We start from the raw sequence: 24985 nt of genomic DNA on the forward strand, positions 1-24985 counted from the left end.
ATTTGCTAGAAACTCAGCATTATATGGCGATGAAGCTTTTGAAGCATCTTTGATATAATCATTTTTATTGCAACTTTACAAAACCTCACAACTGCAAATTGATCTTCTAAAAGTCGTTCATATATTGATAATAATGGTCTATAGGGAATTGGCTATGACCTTTACATGTTTGATGGAAAAACTTGTGACGGATGGGAATGGGGAGCACTGGAGTGGTCTAAATTAGATGAGCAATTCTAGCACCAACCAGAATATGAATAACGAGGAACAAACAAGGTGCATAGATGTAAGCATTCTCAAATTTCCATAGAGGTTGGATGCACATCTTGTTTCTGAACATGCTGCTGAGATGGGCATGAGACTTAAATAAGAAGTGGAAAATAGAGAATGACAATTTTATTGGTTTCACATGTACACTGAAAATCTTACCAAATTTCTTTTACAAAAACAAAATTGTTCCTAACGGTTGTATCCAAGGAAGCACGATAAAAACGTTTTTCAGATTTTAATCAAATTAAATTTTATTAATTTGTAAAGGGAAAGATTGAACCCAACTATGATAGAAATATTTAATGACAATTTTTTTAGAATAGGAAATACTTTTGTGCCAGTTGACAGAATTTTAAAATGGAGAAGTATTATAAGACTATACATGAAAGTTGAAAAGTATATGGAGTGTTTATTTTGCACAAGCATCTTGAAAATGTCAGACAGCATACTTTCTATTTTCCTTGAAAAATTTATTCATACTTTGATAGTAATTTGTTCTTATTATTCATTATTTCTGAGAGTCCAGTATAAAAAACAAGTTTTATTAGATTTTTTAATTATGGTACAATCCCCCTAAATAAAAAATATATAAAAAGTGATATAATATAAATTTAAGCTTGTGCAATATACTTTTCTTGAAATTTAAACAAAAAAAGAAAACTTAAAATTTAAAATAAATTATTTTATACTCATTTACAATATAATTGAAAATTGCACTAATAATATTTTTTTTATTTTTAGAATTGCTTCATTTGTTAAAATACTTTGGTTTAAGAACATTTTACTACTTTGCAATGTCAAAATGATAAGTTTTTTCTTAAATAATTTTTATTTTGTGGTACAATTTATGGTACAAGCAAAGTGAATTGTATCATAATAAAAAAAAATAAAAATTATTTTACAATAAAACTTGTAAAAAGAATGCATGATTAATTCAAATTTTGAATCTCTCTTTATAATTACTATTTGTTGTTTTCTGCTATTTAGGTATTGTGATACTATGCCCCCCCCCCAAGTGTTAGGAAGTAGGATAGAAAAGAAAAAGGAAATATAACAAAAGAAAAAGAAGTAGGTTTATTGAGTAGCAAAGGAAATAAGAAATAGTTTATCAGTAGAAAGTGAATCAGAATTTGTTCCTTAACGCAGACAAAAGAGAGGTATGGTGGGTTAGGGTTCTGATTAAGATGTAGCAATGATTAACAAAAGCATCAAAGTATGGATGTAGAATTGGTTTAGAGTTTGTTTGCAGGCAGGTTGGGGGTGGTTGTAGGTTTTTATAATGATGTTTGTAGACTCTAGTGTTTCATGATGACAGTTAAAGTTGGGAGTTCAGTGGGACACTTGACGACAGTTTCAACTTTGACACAGTTGAAGGCAGATCATGGTTTGGACCAGATCAAGAGACCTTAGATAGACTGAGATGAGTTAACGGCAACAAACACAGCTTTGACAGTAGATGTGGATTTTAGTGTTTAGAGGGTAGTTTTCCAAATCATGTCACGCATGCACCCAGAGTGCAACAAATATGTACAGAAAATATTTAAATCTGTATTTTCTTTTCTTTCTCCAATATTATTTTTATACTTATGAATCCTTACACACCAACTCGTCAACTGCCAATGCGTAAAAGACGGCCAGAACTATAACGAGAGAAAATGGAAGAGAACAAATCAACGGCACACAATCTTTGGGGTCAGCAATGTTGTTGAGCGAGGGACATGTAGTTTAAGTATGACCTTTTCCTCCCAGCCAAAATAAGGGGATCTAGTTTTTTTATGATATTACAGACATGAGAAGCAGATCAAATGTGGTTTCTGTTCATAAAGGGAAATTTGGAAAGGAGTAATTTGTGAAGTTTATGGAGTTGAAGGCAAACTGCTGGGTAAGCAGTTCAGCCTTCTCAGTTGCTGTGCAAACAACATTGTGGTTGCTAGGTAGTCGGAAAATTACAGATTCCCTATTATTCACCAGATCTATATGTTAATATGTGTGTGTGTGTGTGTGTGATGTTTACATCTTCCTTCTTCCGAGTGACTGTCGTTTGATTGTTACTAGTGGGGGTACCTGGCGTTGCCCGAGTGTGGTGAGGTGTGAGAGGGGGTAAATCAAAACAAAATGGAAAATAAAGAATAAGCAAAGGTAATAACCCGTTTAAAAATTATAATTTTTTTTTTAAATCAGAAAAACTAAAACAAAAAAACAGCGAACGTGATGCAAAATAAAGGAGAGGCGAACGAAAAAGAAATGGCATAAATAACCATGTTTAAATGTTAAAACTTTTTTTTTTTAAATCAGAAAAACAAAAAAAAACCCAGCGAATGTGATGGAAAAATTAAAAAAAAAAACGCACATAAAAATGGCATAAATAACCCTGTTTCAATATTAAAACTTTAAAAATCAAAACAATATGCATCTGATATCTTGGCTTGAATGTGCAATATTGAGATAATGACGCTGCCACTATAACGACTGGTCTATGATCGCGTAAGCGAAATTAGGTTTTTTTTTTTTTTATATTTAAAATAATTCAAGAAAGAACATTTTTTGCGCATGTGTGTTTGGCTAAATTGTCATAAAGGAACGATTTTTTGCTACCCCTCCCTGTAGAAAAGTGCCTAGTTGAGGATAAAGGAATTAATGTTTTTAGCCTATTTTTCAATATTTGTCATCCAAAAGGTCGAGCTTCAAAACGATAATGACCTCATGAAAATCCGTCATCTCTGTGAAAAGTTTTAGGCAGAAATACAAACATACATGCATATATTTAAACAGATTTTTTCCCTTTATATTATAGACTAGCAGGGGTACCCGGTATTGCCCGGGTGTTTGTATGTGTGCATGTTGGGGGGGGGGGCAGATCAAAAAAGGAAAAAGTTTTGGTCAGAAGATAGGCTTGAAAACAACTATTAAAAAACAAACAAAAAAAAACAGCGAAAAAAAGTGTTTGTAGTTGGGGGGGGGGGGGATTAGATCTAAAAACCCTATGTTAAACTTCTTTTAAAAAATTCGAAAAACAAAAAAAAAACACAGCGAACTTGATATAAAAAGAAGAAAAAGTAAAATAAATAAAAAAGTTTTGGTAGGTAGGTAGGATCGAATACGGAACGTTGAGGCGAAAAAGTTACCCACTTGCACACGAAAGGAAAGTGACTGAAAACAATTTCAATTTGTTTATAATGGCAGGATCGTGGCGAATCTAATAAGGTCAAAGGAAATTAAATTCCGCACTTAATTTTAACTGAGGGATAGTTTTTTTAGGTTTGTTTTTTACCCAACTTTGTCTAGTTTTGTTTCCCCAATGTGTTGAATATCTAAATGAAAGCAATTGTCTGATATGACAGGAAAACCGATATTGACCAAACATCCATTTGCTTTCTGGACGCTCCCGGCCCATAGGCCGGGTATTTATTTGCTTCCTCACTTAGCTAATTAGACACAAGGCCGTTTTTTAATGTGGCGAGTGAAGGGAAGGGGGACCAGCTCCCCCGAGGAAGAACTGGATAGTGACAATTGGTATGAAGGGTTTCCCCTACATAGACCAATAACTGATTGCTACAAGAGCAATAGCCCTATATGTGGGGTCGCACCTCACATATGGTCTTTGATTGCAGTATCTGCTGGAACAGATACTACACTGTGATCTTATCACCCGGGCCACAGAGGGTTGAGCCGAGAACCACACCTTAGTTTCATATCAGTTTTGCTTTTATATGAATCACAATTGTCTGATATAAAAAGTTTTCCCCATATTGATCAAACGCCCATTGCTTTCTGGACATTCCGGGCTTTCATACCGGGAACCGCAACTTCGCTTTAGATCAGTTTCGCTTTTATATGACAAAGCCGAATCAACACTAGAGGCACCAAAATAGTAAGAATCGTGTAAAATTTGACATAAATAAATCTAGACGCGACCTGCGTTCGCAAATCGTAGATATTATTATCTACGGGGTATCTAAACACTTCTAAGACATAGTAAACCTCCCAGGAAGCCCGTCGAAAAAAGCCTTTCTTGGACATACAAAAACTCTCGCGTATGTTTTGCCTTTTATATATATACTAGCGAGGAGTACCTGGCGTTGCCCGGATGTTTGTAGGTGTGTGAAAAAAACAGGTACCCGTGAAAAAGAAAGCCTTGACAACGCGCAGTTGGAAAATAGTAAAGTGTGAAAAAAAAACAGGTGCGCGTTTTTGATTGACGTGACGGCGATAACTATTCAGCAGTTAGCATTTTGTGCGGGACAGTTTTTAATGAGGTCAATAAATCGGTTTGTTTGTTTTTAAAAACCCGCTCCCTTGTCTCGAAATGAAAGCTACCATCTGATATGACGAAGTCGACATTGACCAAATGTTACTTAGCTCTCTAGAGACCACTGGCTCTGGGCCTGTGATTAGAGTCGAGTTTCGCTTTTTGTTTATACCGAAAACCGAATGTAACGCGTGCCGATGCGGGAAATGTGGAATAATTAACGTTTGAAAGTCAATAAAATTAAATAGACAGGCGAGCTCCGTGGTTAACTGTGAGATATTACAATTTATAGATGATATAAAAAGTTTTAAGCTGAAAGAAGCCTTTTGTGGACATCGAGGAAAAGCGTACATACATGCATACATTTTCGCTTTTTTATATATAGACTAGCGGGGGGGGGGGGCGGTATCCGGCGATGCCCGGGTGTCTTGTGGTGAATCAAAACTCCGGGGGGGGGGGTGTTTAAATAATAAAAAAAAAAATATTTTGGTAGGTGAGTATGAGAATCAAACCCGTATCCTTGAGTTGGAAATTAATGTTTGAAAAAAAAAACGGGTGATGTTAACCATTAGGCCACCGCGACATACAACATACACAGGTTTGAATTTATTTATTTAACTATAAAAACAGGCGTGTGCAATAAAAGTTAACTCTGCTGCTTCCATTTGACCTAATTAAGAAGGTCAAATAGAAGTCACGCAGCGTTTGGGTTTGTTTACCCAAATTTGACTGTTTCTTCCCCCAACAGATGTTGGGGAGGGGAAAGCAGCTCCCAATTGTCCAGATTGAATAGCAACTGTCTGATATACAAGATTGATCAAAGCTGATTGCTTCTGGACGTTTTTCCTAGCGCAATGCTGAGAATACGTAGGTTTGAGTTTAGTTTCACTTTATTTATACTAAAAAGCCGAATCAACACGCGAGAAGCCAAAATAGCAATAATTTTGTAAAAATCGACGTAAATAAATCTAGACGCTACATGCATTCTCAAATCCTACATATTATTATCTACGGCCTATATAAACAGTTCTAAGCAATAGTAACCCCCCCCCCCCGGGAGCATGTGCGAGAAAAGCCTTTGCGAGACATACACGAAATTGTCACACACATTTTGCTTTTTATATATATAGATAGACTAGCGAGAGGTACCCGACGTTGCCCGGGTGTTTGGAGGTGTGTGTGGTTTTGGGTAAATAAAAAGAAAAATCGTTGGTTGTAAAAAAAGAAAAACGCAGCCTTGACGCGCAGTTGGAAAATAGTAAAGTGTGAAAAAAAACAAAAAAAAACAGGTGCCCGTTTTTGACGAGAACTTTGAGTGCGGGACAGTGTTTTATTTAACGCGAGTCTGTTTTTTTATATGAAAAAGCTTAATGCACATGCGCCAATGGTAAGTAATAGCTATTCAGCAGTTAACATTTTCTGTGGGACAGTTTTTAATGAGGTCAATAAACCGGTTTGTTTGTTTTTAGCTAACTTCGGAAAAAAACAGCTCCCTGTTTATTAGGGGGAGTTTCTTGTCTTGAAATAAAAGCAACCGTCTGATATGACGAAACCGACATTGACCAAACGTTACATAGCTTTCTAGAGACCACTGGCCGTGGGCCAGTATGTATTTATTTGCTTCCCCACTGAGCAAATTAGGCACAAGGGCGTTTTTTAATGTGGAGAGAGAGGGAGGGGGGAGGGAAAAGGTGACCAGCTCCCGATGGGTGGGAAATGGGAGCTGGATAGTAACTGTTGGTATGAAGGGTTGCCCTTACATTGACCAAGATCTGATATGTGGAGTTACCCCCACATATGGTCTTTGCTTGCAGTATCTATCGGAACAGATACCACACTTTGAGGTATTTATTTGCTCCCCCACTGAGCAAATTAGGCACAAGGCCGATTTTTAAAGTGAGGAGTGAAGGGGAAATGGGGACCAACTCCCCGGGGAATAGGGGAGCTGGATAGTGACAATTGGTATGAAGGGTTGCCCCTACATTGACTTTGCTTGCAGTATGTATTTATTTGCTTCCCCACTGAGCAAATTAGGCAAAGGTCGTTTTTTAATGTGGAGAGAGAGAGGGGGGGGAAGGGGGACCAGCTCCCGAGAGGTGGAAAATGGGAGCTGGATAGTAACTGTTGGTATGAAGGGTTGCCCCAACATTGACCAAGGTCTGATATGTGGGGTTATCCCCACATATGGTCTTTGCTTGCAGTATCTGCCGGAACAGATACTACACTTTGAGATATTAAATCTTTTATTCATGTTAAAAATACAGTCAAAATCAACGATGAACAAAAAACTTAGGCACATGGCCAACTCAAAAGGGGGGATTGTGGGGGTCGTTTGTCATCCTTGTCACTCCAGAACTAAACAAAGTCAAAAGTTTCTCCCAGCAAGTATCTTCTTTCACCATAATACCGCATTCATCCTTTCATATTGGGGGACGTCCTACTTAACTCCCAATTTTTAAAACATTTTTTATTGACGTGTAAAAACAAAAAAGATAACAATAAAATGGTACAATAATTCATTTGTGTCGAGAGCGGGGGAAGAAACAACAAAAGGTGATTAGTAGGACCCTCCCAACCCCGTCTAGTTGATAGACTGCCCGTTCCACTAGGTTTGTAAAAGGAACCTCGCTTCTGCGGGTCAGTCTCTAGGTGGGGATGCCCTCTAGATGGGGGTGAATGGAGAAAAGAAAATTTTGTGGGTAAGGGATGGGGGTTAGTTTGCATTTCTTTCTCTCCAAGATGGATAAAATTTAGAGGAAGGGGTTAAAACAAAAATTGCAAGTAAGAGGGGATCGGGATCTTGGAGGCTTCCTAATCAGGGAGGGATGGAACACACACTCAGCTAGCTGAGAGACTACTTGTTTAATTTTACTTTACAGAACTGCGCGTTACACACCTAGGCGGGGAACACGTATTCAAATTTGGCTCCTCTTCGTACACATAGACTTGCCACATGTATCCATCTTCTGTCAAATGCAGCGCGATGCAGCCTTCTTCTATCACATCTGATCTTCACCCGTAGTTGGTGTTTAAAGAAAGCGATCAGATCTTGATCAGAAAAAAACAACACCCCCCCGGCAACCTTGCAAACGCGATGTCCAAATCACCATTCTCGCCACGGCCAGGATCGTAACGTAGACCATTTGTCTTTCCCGGTCCCAGGAAGGCCAGCCTCTCAGCATCTCGATGACACTTCAAGTCCGGCATTCCCAAGCCTCCCTCACACGGACGTTGAATACAGACCTGTCTGCTCACCCAGTGTCTTCCTCTGTCCCAGAGGAGCGAGGACAAGAGTTCGACAAGAGCTTTTAGGTTTTGTGCAGGCAGGGGAAGTACGGCCAGTCGGTAAAGGATGAGAGGAAAGACGTAAGTGGCGCATGCCTCAGCTCTACCCTTTAAGGAAAGTTTCCTAGGAAGCCACGAATTGACTGCAGCCTCCACCTTTGACCGTACCTCCAACCAATTCTTGTCAAGCTGGAGACCCGGTCCGAACCACACGCCGAGGATCTGGACCGGGCCATCTGTCCAGCTGAAGAGTGCCGGGAGGTTTGTGTTGCCACTCCAGGCGCCCAACCGCAGTCCTACCGACTTGCTGCGGTTTATCTTGGCCCCCGTGATTCTTTCGTACTGTGCGAGTGCCTCCGACACGACCTCAATGTCTCTGAAGCCCGACACGAAGACCGTGACATCATTGGCGAACGCGGATACCTTGGCAGCTGAGCCGCCAGGCAGAGCCATTCCGCGCAGGGCCGAATTTGCCTCCCCATGTCTCATTTTGCGGAGCAGAGGCTCCAATGCCAGGAAATAAAGCAGGGGCGACAGCAGACAACTCTGACGAACCGACCGAGAGATAACAAAGGGTTTCGAGCACTTTCCGTTGACTTGCACGACAGCCATGGGCTGTCGATACATTACGGAGATCCACTTGCAAAAGTCCGGTTTAAAACCGGCAGCCTCTAAGACAGATGCCAGGAAACGATGGTCGACCCTATCGAAAGCTTTGGACTGATCTAAGTTGATCTTCGCGGCTTCCATGTCGTCATCTATTCCCCCCTCTAGGATCGTGCGGATCAAATGCAAATTGTTCTGAATCAATCTTCCCTTCACAGCGTAGTTCTGTTCCGGTTCAACCAACTCGTTGATAACAACCTGCAGCTGATTCAACAGGACCTTGGCCAAAATCTTCAACTCTGTGTTTAGCAGAGTTATGGGCCTGTAGTCGTCTAACTCTTCCCCTCCATGCCCGTCACCTTTCCTCAGAAATGTGATCACTCCCTTGGTTACCTGCCCTGGGATGGATCCCTGAGCAAACCAATGGTTGAACATATCCATCAGAAGAGGCAAAAACATGAGCGACAGCCTCAAGTACAGTTCATATGGCAGACCATCAAGTCCTGACGATCTGCCACAGCTGACCTGCTTCAGCGCAGTAAAGACCTTCCGCTCTGTCACCCGGCCCTCGCAACTAGCCGCTCTAGCCACCTCGAGGCGGGGAGAGTCGGCCAAATAGTCGCTAAAATCAAGGACCGGAAGATCGTGCTGCTGCGTAAAACGCTCCTCAAAATGTTCTCGAAACCCCTCGCAGATCTCCCAAGTCGATTCCAGGGTGCGTCCATCCGGATGTCTGACTTTCGCAATGTATTTGTCCGAGCCACGCATAGAAACCTCACGGCGCACGTCTGCATCAGAATTGACTGCTTCGTTGCCTATCTTTCTAAGCCTAGCTCTAACTACTTGGCCTTCGTAACGCTCGCTAGTCTCACGTAGAAGGTCCTGCTTAGCTAGTTCCTGACTAACCCTATCACCCTTCCCCGTAGCCTGGGCTAGTTTCTGCTCTAGCTGCTTCTTTATCTTGGCCTTATCTAGTGCGAGGCGCTGGGCATACTTGACGGAGAAGCTTCTGATCTTGGCTTTGAAACCTAACCACCACTTACTCCCAGTAACCGCCCCCACTAGTGCCTTTTTAATCAATTCTCTTAACTGATCTCAGAAGTCTTGTATCTCCAGAAGGGAGGTGTTTAACTTCCAGTACCCCGCTAACTTAGGCCTATTTCCTAGCTTCAGCCGGGCCATAACTAATTTATGGTCCGTCTGGCCTAGCCAAGTGAACGTGGGACAGGATAGGAAGTCTACTTCGCCTCTCCTAACTAACATCCTGTCCAAATAGGTATTTGGATAGGAGGAAACGCTATTGGTTCACGTCCACATTTCCAGCCCTGGATGCTCAACTCGAAACCTGTCAACCAGTCCGCATCTAGCCATCAGATCAGCCAGGCTGGACTCGCACCTCTCTGACCCTCTAGCTCCGCCTCCTACCTTATTTATGTCGGGGTCTAAGATGGCATTCCAATCCCCCATTAGCACTACCCGCTTCCGACAATCTACAAACGCGTCAAGCTGACTGAAGAATGAGACCCTCTCACGAGCAGTGCTGGGCGCATGAACCGCAATCACCCGAAACACAGAATCTTTTACGGCAACATCTGCCACGACCAGCCTGCCCTCCGCATCCCTATGGACAACGTCGACCGTCACGGAAAGGGTACGTTTAACTAGCAAGGAGACTCCCTTCCCCCGCGGGCTGCCATATGCTGAGAAAACCTCAAAGTCTCGGGCCAGCACTTGACAGTCCACAGAAGAAACGAGATACGTCTCCTGAATCGCAGCCACATCTACTCCCAGGGACAAGAGGTCGTGCCGGAGGCGAGCCGCCCGGCTCGATGATCTCAAGCCCCTCACATTCAGACTAGCCAAATTCAAAGCCATGGTACCTACCTTAAGGTGTGTTACACTCAGCTCCGAAGTCAGCCGGGGAAAGGACACCGACGTAGTGTGCAATGCTCAAGGTGGTCAGGTTTTTCATGTCCTGACCTTCTCTCACAATGCCGCCGACATCCAAAGGGTAAGTCAATTTAAGGGCCCTATAGAGTGACGGATGGACCAACACTGGGACCCTTCCCTTGCATTGTTTTGCGAGTTCCTCAAGGGAAGGGTCATTTTTCCTAATCCGTTCAATTCCTGGACTAGCCCCTTCAGCGGCCTCCAGCATTTCCACACGTTGGTCTTGCAGGCCTCAGGAAGCCTGACGAAAGTTGTTAGCCGTGGGGTGTCCGGGAAATTAGAGGGGACATTAACGTCTTTTCCCCCCTATCTGTTGGCAGTCCAGCAGAGGTTTTAAATTTTTTCTCTGCCGGTATGGTAAGTCCATTGCAACAGACAGGGGGGTCTACAAAACAAAGTTCCTCCCTCGTTTCGAGGGCGAGGGTCCCTGTTGGAGTGAGTCCGTAAGTGGGAGAATCTGAAGGGTCTCTCCCCCTCCCGGGTTCATTCTTTTCTTTCTGGGATGGCGGCTCAATTTGCATTGGTGTGGGGACGAGTGTCTGTGTGGTGTCTGGTGTTGGTGCGGTGTCTAGTGTTGGTGCGGTGTCTAGTGTTGGTGCGGTGTCTAGTGTTGGTGCAGTATGTGGTTTGAGGGTGGAAATGGGTTGTGTTGTTGTTAGAGGTGGTGTATGCTCACAGGGAGTGGGGGCTGCCTTTTCTTCTCCTTTCCTTTTTATGCTTTTCTTTTTTATTCTTTTGAATGAACCGGGGAGTGGTGAGGTTGAGTTCCTCTCCCTCTCGCAAGCAGATTCATCCTCAGAGGAGCAGTGTTTTCTTCGCTTGCTTTCAACCTCTCAATTTCGAGATCTCTCGTCTCAATTGGTATGGGGACCGTTGGTTGTTGCTGCTCTAATTGCTGTTTCTCTGGTTGATGCTGTTGCTGTTCTGGTTGCTGCAGCCGTTTTTGTTGCTGCTGCTCCTGTTCTGGCTGTTGCTGCTGCTGCTTTTGCTGCTGCTGTTTTTGTTGTTGCCGCTGTTTTCGTGGCATTGGTTGTGGAATTGGCCGTGGCAGCTGATGTTGTTGCTGCGGCTGGTTCAACGGCTGGTTTGGCTGCTGCTGCTGTATCTGCTGCCGTGGCTAGCTGCGGCTGTTGCGGAGGTTGCTGTTGTTGTTGCTGCCTCGGTTGTTGGGTTGGTGGTGGGACGGTGGCAGATGGGATTGTGGGCTTCCGTTTCCGCCTCATTACCGTGATCCATTCCTCCCCCTTGGCCTCCTGCGTGGTTTTGGGTTTCCTCAGTGCTGGGGTTAGTGCTCCGGTTGCAGGAGTTGTGACAGCCTGTTTGGACACTGGTACTGTCTCAGAGGTTGGAACCGCCTTTAGTGTCACTCGAGTAGGAGTTGACCTTTGAGGGCAGCTCTTGGTCATGTGAACCTAGTTTTGGCAGAACCAGCAGTGCGGACAACGCCCCTCCACCACCACCGTCATAGTTGCTTCCTTAAATGTCAGCTGTGCTGGTATCGCCTGGAAGCCTTCTTTCTTTAGCCTCATGGCCACAGTGTAGCTGCCCAAGTGCATGCCGGTTTTCGACCACACTGGGGTTATTTTTTCCACCTCGCCGAACTGTGTGAAGAAGGATCCCAGGATTTGCATAGGTACATTGAATATCTGCACCCGGGTCCTTGTCCTGCCCTGGTATTCGGGCTTTAGTTTTATTCTCCCATACTTAATTTCCTGTAGGGAGAGTCTCTCTGCATCTTCCTTGGTGGGTAGGAGGATGTCCCACATGGCATAGCTCCTCTGGTACAGGTATAGTACCTGGATGTTTAGCTTGTGTAGGAGCCCCGCCATGTCTTCCTTTTTCATCCCTAGGAGGTGGTTTTCCGGCATATCTGAGATGATGAGGGAGAGGACTCTGTCTTCGATTGCCTCCCAAGTGCCTGTCACTGGTTTAATTTCTGCCTCCTCTATGTATTGTCTATACTTGGTCAAGTACAAGTCTCTATAATCTTGAGGGGACAGTTGCTTCTCTACAGTCTTCCCCCATGCCGACCCTCTTGTTGGTATTGGATCTTTGGTGAGGTTGGACTGTTCTTGCTGTTCCTTTGCGGAAGGGTTGCTATTTTGAGGGGCATTTCCCTTTCCGCTTTCCTTTGAGACCGACTCTCCTTGCTCTATGCTTCTTCCAGGAAATGCCTCCCTTTTTGGGGAGTCGGCCTCCTGGGGAGCATTGTCCCCTTTATTGTTCTTCGGAGCTTTTGCCCCTTTTGTTTTGGGGAGGTCTAGGCTGTATGCCCCCTCGTTTTCTTGATTTGCTCCCCTTTTGGGGCAGTAGCCCTTCTGGGGAGCACTGTCTTCCTTATCGTCCTTTGGGGCTACTGCCTCTTGATTTTTGTTGTCAGAGCGGGATGCCCCGTCCAACATTGTTTTGTTCTCCCCTTTGTGGGGAGTCGCCCTCTTGGGGAGCTGCTGGTGACTTTTCTCCCTTCTGGGGGGCATCCTTCGGTTTAGTGTCCGGGCGGTATGCCCCGTTGCTTTTTGCTCCCCCTGTTGGGGAGTCGTCCTCTTGGGGAGCAGTTTTTCTTGTGGTAGCCCCCTGGCTGGGGGTATCTGTATTGGTGGTCCCCGGGCTGGGGGGGTGTCCATTTTTGAAAAAAGCTCTCTCTTCCCTGTATTAAAATTCACCAAAATGAGTGACGTGGAGTCAGCATCCAAAGTGGGGAGCCGACTTTGGCGCCAAAAAGAAGTGGCGCCAAAGGCGGCAAGAGGGGAGATAGAACTGAGAGAGGGAGTGGGAAGTTAGTGGAGAGAAAAGAGAAAGTGTTTCCGACCCTCCCTCGCGGGAAGGTCGTAAATTATCAGCTCGGATCCCCCCGTGAGGGGGGAGAGCTGAGAAAGACAGACCAAGTGGGGGTGCGGACAGAACGCTACCCAACAAGCTTGTCAGGTATTCCGGGCACGAGAATGTGTCGTCAGAATAGCACTGCCTAGCGCTGTGCGTGTATCAGAGAACAGATACACTTTGATCCCGGGCGCAATACCGCGTCGCCCGGGCCGTACAGGGCGGGGGCCAGTAATATTTAGTGCTTGGCCCCGGGTCTGGCATTATCTACTGCCAGGCCCTCATTTGGGGTCCAAGACACTTAGGCATGGAGCCGGTGGGGGTCGGGGGTCATTCTAATCTAGTTCCTAGGTCTTTTAAAGACTTTATTAGCTTCCCTACATTAAGACACTATCACCATAATACCTCATTCTTACCATGGAGTTTATATACTTAAAATCTCCCCAGCATATGTGTCGGCTTTATCTACATTCTGGAAGAAAAATTAACATTTACATATAAACAAAACAAAATCATATGTACAAACAAAAAGGATTATTTTTTTTTTTTTTTTTTTATATAATATAGAACTAAATGAGAGATGAGATGATGGGGAGGGGGGCAAACTAAGATACACCCAAAAAGAAAGAAAAAGAAAACAACCAAACAAAATGCCTATGGGGACGGGTTAGTAAGGGATCCTCCCAGCCTACTTCTAAATATGGAGTGCCCACTGTCTTCCGGTCCCGAAGGTCGAAAGCAAGCAGGTCGTTCCCTAGTGGGGAATGGGGGACCTAGGGATGATATTTGAAAAATAAATTAGATAGGGATGGGTAACATAGGGAATGGACGGCATCTTCCAAGATAAGTGTACGTATAGGCGCAACAGACCGGGGACAAAACGAATGGTGGACTGGGCATCTTTGGAAGCTCTCCTAGTGCCGATGAAAAATAAAATCGGGGACGGGATCAACTATCACACTTGCCCTAGTCTAGCACCTAATAAAGAATTTTCCACTTGTAGTGGTTAGGACCTAACTATCCCTACTTTATAACTTTGTTCGGGGCTGGGTTCCGTAGAACCTTAGCACCGCCTGACCAATATTACTAGGGTGGGAAAACGAACTTAAACCTATCAAAGTCTATGTGATGCAATCTTTTCTAATCCCATCTGATCTTTACTTTTAGCTGATGCTTAAAGTAAGCGACCAGATCCCGATCCGAAACAGATTGCTCCTCATAGACAATGTTAAGACGTGAAACCCACGTCACTAATCTAGTTACAGTTAAGATCACGAGAAACACCAACCGTTTCTCCCCAGTGAACGGCAGATCCATGTTATCGACGACGTACGCCAAATCAAGTGGCACCAACTGCTCGGGGGCGATGCAAGCCGTTACCTCTCCAACGTACTCCCAGAGCCTCCAAACTCTGCTGCAAAAAAAAAAAGGCGAGATCCCTTGTTTCATCCTCGTCCTCCTCGCAGCGGGGGCAAAAGGGAACGTATTCATCCCTCCTGCAGTCCCTGGCAAACACGCCAAAAAGTGGCAGCGCATTCCGGACAAGCCTCCATGTTATGGAATTGTTTAAAAAGCTTCTGGCTGGCGCCCAATTCCACTGAGACAGGACCTCCTCCCTCAACATGTGCAGCCACTCAACCAGCGGATCTTTTGCGGTCCCCACCACTAAATCCCGATATACCTTCCTCCTAGGCCGTGCAAGGTCACTGGACCCCGGCAATGCCCTAAGGGTGGCTCGGCATTCGGAGAGGAATTCCCGTTCCCCCACCAGTCTTTTGCGACCTTCAGCGGCAGGGGAGGATATGAGCTGTGGAAAAGCTTGGTCCACAGCTGGTACCCAGTGCAATTCCTCAAGCAGTGTCCGACTCAGGAACGCCAATCTTTCGGCGTACTTATGACTTAACAAGTCAGGCATTCCTAAGCCTCCCTCACTGATTTTCTGTGTACAGACCTGTCTACGGACATACGGCTTTTCCCCTTTCCAAAGAAGTTTGAAAAGCAGTCGCTCCAAAGCCTTACAGCGGTCCGCAGGCAGAGGAAGTACTGACAAGCGGTAAAGGATCAACGAAAAGACATAAGTTTGACACGCCTCCACACGGCCCTTCAGGGACAAACCCCTGCGAATCCATGTCCTTACTGACGATTCGACCTTCGTCTGTACTTCCGACCAATTTTTATCCAGCTGGAGTCCAGGCCCGAACCAGACTCCAAGAATCTTTATCAGGCCATCAGTCCAGCCGAACCCACCTGGAAGCAAGTTTACGCCCGTCCAGGTGCCCAACCACAGGCCAACGGACTTGCTGCGATTGACTACGGCCCCTGTGACACTTTCATACTCATCAACCGCCTCCATCACCGCTTTAATATCAATTCTTCGCCCTACAAAAACAGTGACATCATCAGCGTACGCGGACACCCTGGCGAATTTGCCGCCAGGTAGAGTTATGCCGCTCAGGACTGGTCTAGTCACCTCGTCCCTTAATTTGCGAAGGAAGGGCTCCAATGCCAGGGCATATAACAGAGGCGACAGCGGACAACCCTGGTGCGCCGACCAAGAGACCCCAAAGGACTCTAACAACCTACCATTTACTTGTACCGCTACCGCAGGATTACGGTACAAAACAGAAATCCACTTGCAGAAGTCCGGACCAAAGCCGGCGGTCTCCATAACAGATTCCAAGAAACCATGGTCGACCCTATCGAACACTTTGGACTGATCTAAATTGATCAGCGTGGCTCTTGTGTCGTCTTCTGACCCTTCTATGATCGTGCGCACCAAGTGCAAGTTGTCTTGAATCAATCTCCCCTTCACAGAACAAGTCTGATCCGGTTCGACCAAGTCACCGATAACAACCTGCAGTCGGTTTGCAAGAACGCGGGCCAAAATCTTCAACTCTGTGTTTAGCAGAGTGATGGGCCTGTAATCATCTAAGTCCTCCCCACCATGCTGCTCTCTTTTCTTCAGTAGTGTGACCACTCCTTTGGTTACCTGCCCAGGGATGGATCCCTGTGCAAACCAGTGGTTAAACACACCCATCAGAAGAGGAACAAACATGGGCGACAGCCTCAAATACAGTTCGTAGGGCAGACCATCGAGCCCTGGAGATTTGTTATGGCCAACCTGCTTCAACGCAGTAATGACTTCACGCTCTGTAACCATCCCATCACAGCTAGCTGCTCGGGCCGCAGTAAGGCGGGGCGAGCTGGCTAAATAGCTGCCAAACACCTGGCCGCGGAGTCTGGGTAGTTGGGCAAAGCGCTCCTCCAGATGTTTACGAAACCCATTGCAAATCTCTCGAGTCGATACGAGGGTATGTCCTTCCAGGTTTTTCACCTTCCGAATGTACCCATCCGAGCCACGTCTTAAGGCAGCCTTACGCTCAACAGCGTCAATGTTCACGGCTTCGTTAGAGACTCTTAACCTAGCTCTAACTACTTGACCTTCGTAACGCTCGCTAGCCAAGCGCTGGAGATCCCCACCAGCCACCGCCCGGGTCAGCCTATCGTCTAGGTGCCTTTTGGTCCGTACCCTAGTTAACGCGAGGCGTTGGCTATATTGGACACAAAAGAGCCTAATGGTAGCCTTAAGTTTAACCCACCAGCTACTCCCAGTAACCGCCCCCACTAACTCCCGCTGAATTAGTGTTGTCAGCTGTTCCCGGAAGTCGTTCGTCTCCAGTAAGGAGGCGTTCAACTTCCAGTAGCCAGCCAACCTAGGCTCAAACAGGCCATTACTAATTTATGGCCCGAATGACCTAGCCAGTGGAACGTGGGACAAGATAAGAAATCTATGTCGCCTCTTCTAATTAACATTCTGTCCAAGTAAGTACTTGGACCGGAGGCCGTACTATTTTGCCACGTCCACATCTCCCTCCCCGGGTGATCCAGACGGAATCTGTCGACAAGATTGCACGAGGCCATCAGGTCAGACAGGCTGCTTTCACACCTCACTGACTCTCTATCCCCCCCCCCCGACCTTGTCTATCTTGGTGTCCAGGATTGCATTCCAGTCTCCCATTAAAACTACCCGCTCCGGACCCGCCGAAAGGAACACCCCCACCTGCCAACAAAAGGAAACCCTCTCTCTCAGCGATATTGGGCGCGTAAACAGCCAAAATCTGGAACTTACCGCTTTTAACGGCAACATCGACCACGACCAGCCTTCCATGAGCGCATGCGTGAACCACAGTAACCGTCGCAGCTAGGGTGCAACTCACTAGTACAGAAATCCCACAGCTATGAGAATTGCCATATGCTGAGTAAACGTCAAAGTTGTCCATCAGCACATCGCAATCCCTGGGCCCAACAAAGTGGGTCTCCTGCAAAGTAGCTATGTCTACCTCAAGGGCCACAAGATCCCTTAGCACGCGATCAGCCTTGCTTCAGGATCTCATACCCCTCGCATTCAAACTAGCTAGGTTCAAGTTCATTGTGTCCCTAACTAGTAATATTCCTCTATTACGGGTCTAAAGTCCTCGGGGGTAAGGACCTCGAAAGTCTGACCGAGACTACCAGTCAACAGCTTCACTGCAGGCTGACAATCCCGCGCCAGGCCTCCTACGTCCAGGGGAAATGTTATCTTTAATGCTCTATACAGGGATGGGTGAACATATATGGGGACCCTCCCTTCGCATTTTGCCATAATCTGCTTCAGAGAGGGATGCTCTTCTTCCACTATTTTCAGCCCTGGAATTGCTTCTTTGGCCTCACTAAGCATTTTCCCCAGTGCTTTGACTCCTGCGCCCTTATCTTTGCAAACGAAGATGACACACAGTGGCACCTCAGGGAAGTTTCTGGGGTCTTGAATCCGCTTCCCGTCTACATATAGGAGGTTCGCTAACTGTTTTAGCTGTTTCTTCTGCCTCCCATTCAACTCCGCCTGTACGTCCGCCTTGTCCGCCTCACAGATCCTCAACCCAGACAGAAAGGGCAGCTTTCTTGTCTTTTCGGTCCTTGTTGGTTTCGGAGGGGTTACTGCCTCCTCTTCTGGAACAATTCTGCCCTCTGGGGCTTCTACCTCCTCCTCCTCCTCAACTTTCTCCTCCTGTGGGTTCTCCATTTCTATTAGTACGAGGGTGTTAAAGAGGGGAGGGGTATTCTGCTCCATCGGGGGTTGAGGTTGGTGGTGTTTTCAGGAGCAGGGTTGTTATCTTCCTTTACTTTTTTCTGAAATCTCGTTTGTCCTTTGTTCTCTGTCTCTTCTTCCGAGTCTGAGGAATGTGCAACCAATTTTCTTTTCACCCCCCCCCCCTTTCCTCTTCTTTTCTGCTTAGGCCTTTTTCTTCTTCCTTTCTACTGTTTTCCAGTCTGACTAGGAGTTCTCCTTTTTATCTTCTGTTTGGGCCGCCTTTGGCGCCAGGGTTGTTACAGGAACGGCAGCCTGGGGGTTCATCTTGCTGGGCTCTGCTGGTACTTTTAGTGGGCACTCCTTTGCCATATGGCCTGGCTTCTGGCAGTTCCAACAATGTGGTCATCTACCTTCCACTATAAGAGACATAGTCCAATTTTTGCACTTCAACTGCGTGGGGATGGAGTTGTAGCCCTTTCTGTCTACCTTCATCATTATATGATAGTCCCCGGTCTGTATATATCTTGGGCCGCAGACTGGGGTAATTGCTTCGACGTCTCCGTGTTGTGATAATATTGCCCCAAGAAAATCCGCGCTTATGCAGCATGGGACCCCTAACACAGACACTAATGTCCTCCTTTTTTCCAAATACTCGCGTTTGAACCTAACCCCTTTCCAGATTAGGTCCTCTTTTGCGAGCCTCTCCGCTTCCGCATTGTTTTTCACCAGGACGTCCCACATTGCGTAGCTGTGCCTGATGAAGTATAAGGCTGGTACGTTCAGGTCCACCAACATCTTGACAAAGCTGTCCTTTGGTACTCCTACCAATCCTTTCTTTCTGATGTCCAATGTAACAAAGGACACAATCCTGCCGCGCAAGGCTTCTAACGTGCCTGGTTCCGGCCTTATTACATTTCCCTCTGTCAGGGCTTGGTATTTAGTACGGAATAGTTCTCTATATTCCTCTGGGGTCCTCTGTGCTTTTGGGCCCCATGTAGTTTTGCCAGGGCTGCCTTCCTGTATCGGGCAAGTTCGTTTCTCTTCCTCCGGCGCCTTCTTAGCCTCCCTTTCACTAGCATCCCTCTCTGTTGCTGATATCCCTGCCGTTCGCAGATTTAGGGACTGCCACCTCCTGAGGTCTTGCCCCTTCTGCGGGCTGCATCCTGCTGACCTGACCGTCCTATGTGTGTCTTTTTCAGCCGATGGATGTCTGCTCCTTGGTAATTGCCACATCCCTCGAGGGGATTCATCGAGCCAGCTCCTCACTCTATCTGGCGTTGCTGCCACTTTACCGGACAAGGGAATGTCGCTCGAAGATGCGTATTGGTAGTCATCCCCCTCGACATCTCCTAACTGGGAAGTTGAGCTTGGCATCAGGGTATCGCCAAATGTGATACCTCCTGACCCGGCCCGGCCACTGAGGCACCACCGACTACGGACACTGGAATGCCACCGGATGTGGTATCCCCCACCAACGGCACTGGGATATCACCAAATGTGATACCCCCTGACAACGGCACTGGAGTGCCACTGGATGTGGCACTCCCCCTTCTCGGCACTGGAGTACCACCGGATGTGGCACTCCCCCTTCTTGGCACGGTCCCTACACCAGGGGTGTCCCCCATGGTGGCAGAGGTAGAGGCCTGCCTCCTCTAGTTGTTGGCCCAGTGCCCTTCTCCGACCTGCCAATTTGGAAACTAGGGGGACCTTCGCCTAAAAAGGCACGTCAGTTTCCCCTAGCCCTGCCGGCTGCTTAAGTCGGATCCAGACACTGGACAACCTAAAAAAGATGGAAAAAACAGTTAATAACAATAATAAAACTCAACAATGCCTAAAGGACCACTCACCCAAAGAATGGGGTCGGTCCTTTGAGGCCAAACAAATGAACCCTTAAACTTGATCAAAAAGCTGGTCAAGTGGGTGACGGTTGCTTTCTTTAGAAAGGTCAAGTGAGAACAGATACTACACTTTGATCCAGTCCGAAGATGCCGTAAACGCTGGCTGCTGGCCAGAGAAAGGTGGGGGCCAGTATGTATTTATTTGCTCCCTCACTGAGCAAATTAGGCACAAGGCCGTTTTTTAATTTGGAGAGAGAGGGAGGGGGGGAGAGAAGGGGGACCAGCTCCCGAGAGGTGGGAAATGGGAGCTGGATAGTAACTGTTGATATGAAGGGTTGCCCCTACATTGACCATGGTCTGATATGTGGGGCTGCCCCCACATATGGTCCTTGCCTACAGTATCTGTTGGAACAGACACCACACTTTGATCTTGGTGGGCGGGCAGTATTCGAATTAACTTTCGCTTTTTTTTATACCGAAAAATGAATGCAACATGTGCAGATCCGAAAATGTCGAATAATTAACGTTTTAAAATTGGGCAAATTAAATAGAGAGGCTACCACCGTTGTTAAGTTATAGATATTATCATTTAGATGTGATATAAAAAGTTTTAAAAATGAGCGACGGCCTCGAGAATCTGCCGGAAAAAAGCCTTTTGAAGACATACAGAAAAAGCGAACACACATACACGCATACATTTTCGCTTTTATATATATAGACTAGCGGAATAAGCGAAGCAATAACCCTGTTTAAATATTATATATAAAAAAAAAACAATGTTAAAACTTTAAAAAATCGTTGCCCAGGTGTTTGTAGGTGTGGGGGGGGGGGTAAAAAAAGTTTTGGTTGGTAGGTAGGATCGAACTCAAAGCCTTGAGGCGAAGGTGGAAAATAAATTGTGAAAAAAAACCTGACACGTTACCCGCTTGGCCAGGAAGAAAGAGTAACGAAAACACGTTTGAATTTATTGAAGTATTAAAAACGGTATTGACAGGTGCGCGCATTTAATGAGGTCAAATAGAAATCGCGCAGTTAATTTTTACTGCGGGGCAATTTTTTTGGGTTTGTTTACCCAACTTTGGCTGGTTTTGTTTCCCTAAGATGTTGGGATGGGGCAGGGGGCTCCCATAAAAGGGGGATTGTCCAAATTGAATAGCAATTGTTTAATATAAGGAGTCCCTCCCCCCCCCGCATTGATCAAAAGCTGATTGCTTTTTGGACATTCCCGGCGCAATTGCTGGGAACAATGCCCTAACTTCGAATTAGTGTTGCTTTTATACAAAAAAGCTGAATCAACATGAGACTGGCCGAAATAGCAAGAATTTTGTAAAAATCGACGTTAATAAATCTAGATGTGATGCATGTTTGCAAATTGTACATATTATGATTTAGGGGGTATATAAGCAGTTATAAGACATAGAGAAGCCCAGCAAAAATAGCCTTCGTTGGACATACAAAAACTCTCATGTGTGTTTTATATATAGACTAGCAGTTACGCCCGGCTTTGCTCGGGCCCTATATACTGTTCATAACTTTATGTGCATACGTATATATTAAAAAGTGTGAATATGTAAAGTAATGTCTTTCTGTGTAAATAGTCTTCCTTAACTACCATAGAGAAAAGACAGACATTTTAACTTTTATAGATATATAGATAGATAGATTGGATGCAATATATAGTAATGATTTAAAAAGTATATAAAAAAAAGACTCATGCGCCACCACCGAGAATCGAAACCAAACCGTCAGCTCACGATTTATTTTGCCTCTGCCGTCAATGAATGGGCTATGAAAACATGTTTACTGCAAGGCTAAAAATTAAAATATGAACCAATAGCTACTACGTGATGCATTCATAATGCTGACGTTCGGCCTTTACCTGGAAAATTTCATTTTTTTTTTTAATTTTCACACTTTTGCGCCGATTTTTCCGTGCTAAAGCCCAAATATAAAGTTTTGCATGGATTCAAATACCTTATATATATAAAGTTTCATGTCTGTAGACCAAGAACTCTAGGAGGAGTTTAGTAGGCAAAATTTGTTAAACAAAAATATATATGCATACATAAATATATATGGAAACAATTTTGTGTTTACTATAAAGTTTTTACGCAAATATTATGCAAGTATAAATCATGTAGAATATCTGCATGAATATAATTACAGTTAATAGTTAACTAAAGATGATTATCCCATTAGAAAACAGAAGCAAGTAATAGGGAATTAAAATGAATGTTTAAAAGAATATGCAAATTAGTTAGATTTTTTGCTAGTGAATGCAATTGTATTTTCTTTTTAAATAAATAGAAAAGAATGTTTTTAATATGAATATCAATACACACAAAAGAAAAACGAATTTATAGGAGTAAAGATATATATATATAATATGAAAAATATGGTTACAAATATTTCCCCTTAAAAGTACAACTATCGTCTAAAATTTGAACATTTCATAATTTGAGCTTAATTTCCTACTCAGCGAATTGTTGTGGGGGTTTAAATAATAAAAAAAAAATATTTTGGTAAGTGAGTATGAGGATCGAACCCGTACCCTTGAGTTGGAAATTAATGTGTGAAAAAAAAAAAAAAAGTGCGACGTTAACCATTGGACCACCACGACATACAACGTAGACAGATTTGAATTTATTTATTTAACTATAAAAGAGGCGTGCGCAATAAAAGTTAACTCTGCTGCTTCCATTTGACCTAATTAAGAAGGTCAAATAGAAGTCACGCAGCGTTTGGGTTTGTTTACCCAAATTTGACTGTTTTTTTCCCCCCAACAGATGTTGGGGAGGGGAAAGAAGCTCCCAATTGTCCAGATTGAATAGCAACTGTCTGATATACAAGATTGATCAAAGCTGATTGCTTCTGGACGTTTCCCGGCGCGATGCCAAGAGAACAACTTGTTAGCTTTTGAATTAGTTTCGCTTTTTATACGAAAAAGCCGAATCAACATGTGAGAAGCCAAAATAGCAATCATTTTGTAAAAGTTGTCGCAAATAAATCTATAAGCTACATGCGTTCCCAAATCGTAGATATTATTACATAGGGGGTATATAAACAGTTCTAAGCAATAGTAACCCCTCCAGGAGCGCGTGCGAAAGAAGCCTTTGCGAGACATACACGAAATGGTCACACACATTTTGCCTTTTATATATATAGACTAGCGAGGGGATCCGGCGTTGCCCGGGTGTTTGTAGGTGTGTGTGTGTGTGGTGTTAAATAAAAAAGAAACTGGGGGGGGGGGGGTAGGATCGAAGCCGAAGCCCTGAGGTGAAGTTTGAAAATAAAATTGGCCAGCCAGAATGAAGCATTGTTATAAGCGAATAAGTGAAAGATGTTTGAAAGACGTCGACGACGATGACGATGTAAGCATTGTTATAAGCGAAGTAAGAAAAGAAAACAACGTTTTAATTAAGCGGGGGGGGGGGGGTGATCAAAACACCGAAAAAAAAACTAACGCATGGCAAACGAACGCTGAAAACAGAAAAACGAATATGTGAAAAATGCTTAAATAAGCCTGTTTCGATATTAAAATTTTAAAAATCGGTGGGTACCCGGGTGTTTTTGGGTGTCACTAAGAATAAGCGAAGTAAAAAAAAAAAAAAAAAAACAGGTGGGTACCCGGGTGTTTTTGGGTGTCGCTAAGAATAAGCAAAGTAAAAAAAAAAGAAACAGGAAAACGAACGTTACGTGAAAAATAGCTTAAATAATACAGGGTTCAATATTTAAATATAAAAAATCGAAAAAAAAAAAAACATCTCACACCACGATTCGTACCCAAAACGTTTAGATAATGAACCAAGGCCTTAACTACCTGGGCTAAACCGACGTATCTGAAATTTGTTCGGTTTTTAAACTATTTGAAGTAAATCAGGTCACGATGTCATGACGTCATCTGACGCATGCGTTGTTGACCCCCCCCTCCCCCGCCCTGTCGAAAATTGTCGATTTCGGGCTGAAAAAGTTAACGTTTTTCTTTCTATCTCTCTCTCTCTCTCTCTGTTTGCGTCTCTGTCTCTCTCTCTCTGTTTGCATCTCTCTCTCTCTCTCTCACTTCGACTGTTACTAAAAAAGAAAATGGCATCTGGCTGTTTTTTTTTTTAAAAACTTCGATCGTTAATATTTTTTGTAACCGTATTTTTCTTTTTACTTCACATTTTTGGCTTGTTATTTTTCGTTTAACTATCGTATTTAAGTATTTTTAACGTGCTAATAAATTTGGTAATGTTGTCATAGTGTAGAAGTTCATAGTTTAGCTTGTGTGAGAGTTAATTTTTATTTTACTGATAACAGCAATTTTTAAATTCAGACTGCCATTAGAGCTTGCTGACGTCAAGATCACGTGACATGACTCAGTGGGTTTTAAATACTAGTTGACCCAAAATAAACGGCCCCGTGTATACTTTATGTAGAAGAGTTGGCGCCCATATTTTTTGAGGCAGTTATAAATCGATTTAAAAATATGTAATGTTTAACATTAAAATGTCACTTTTTTGGCCCCCCCCCCTGCAGAAAATCGATCAGTTGACGCACTTCTGATGGTCCTTTTGGGCTAATTTTTCGATATTATTTGTCGTCCGGAGGGTGGGGCTTTAATATGATACTAAGTTTGTGAATTTTTCTTCCGTCAGTCAAAAGTTTTTAGCAGACACACAAACATACATACATACATATGCTTTTATATATATAGAAGACTAGCGAGGGGTACCCGGCGTTGCCCGGGTGTTTGTAGGTATGTGTGAAAAAAACCTGAGAAAAAAAAACAGGTGTCCGTGAAAAAAAAAACGAAGCCTTGACGACGCACAGTTGGAAAATCGTAAAGTGTGAAAAAAAAAAAACAGGTGCGCGTTTTTGATTGACGTGATGGCGATAGGTCTTCAGCAGTTACGATTT

General features: G+C 44.3%; 1 protein-coding gene across 2 annotated transcripts in view; it reads left to right on the forward strand.

The window, feature by feature from the left end:
- LOC145249666 (putative neutral sphingomyelinase) overlaps window positions 1-24985 on the forward strand; it is a 210959-nt gene that overhangs the window by 44036 nt on the left and 141938 nt on the right. The gene's annotated exons all lie outside the window — the stretch shown is intronic.

This window comes from Euprymna scolopes, chromosome 28 (genome assembly GCF_053919585.1).
Source record: "Euprymna scolopes isolate OS-2025 chromosome 28, ASM5391958v1, whole genome shotgun sequence".
Taxonomy (NCBI): Eukaryota; Metazoa; Mollusca; class Cephalopoda; order Sepiida; family Sepiolidae; genus Euprymna; species Euprymna scolopes.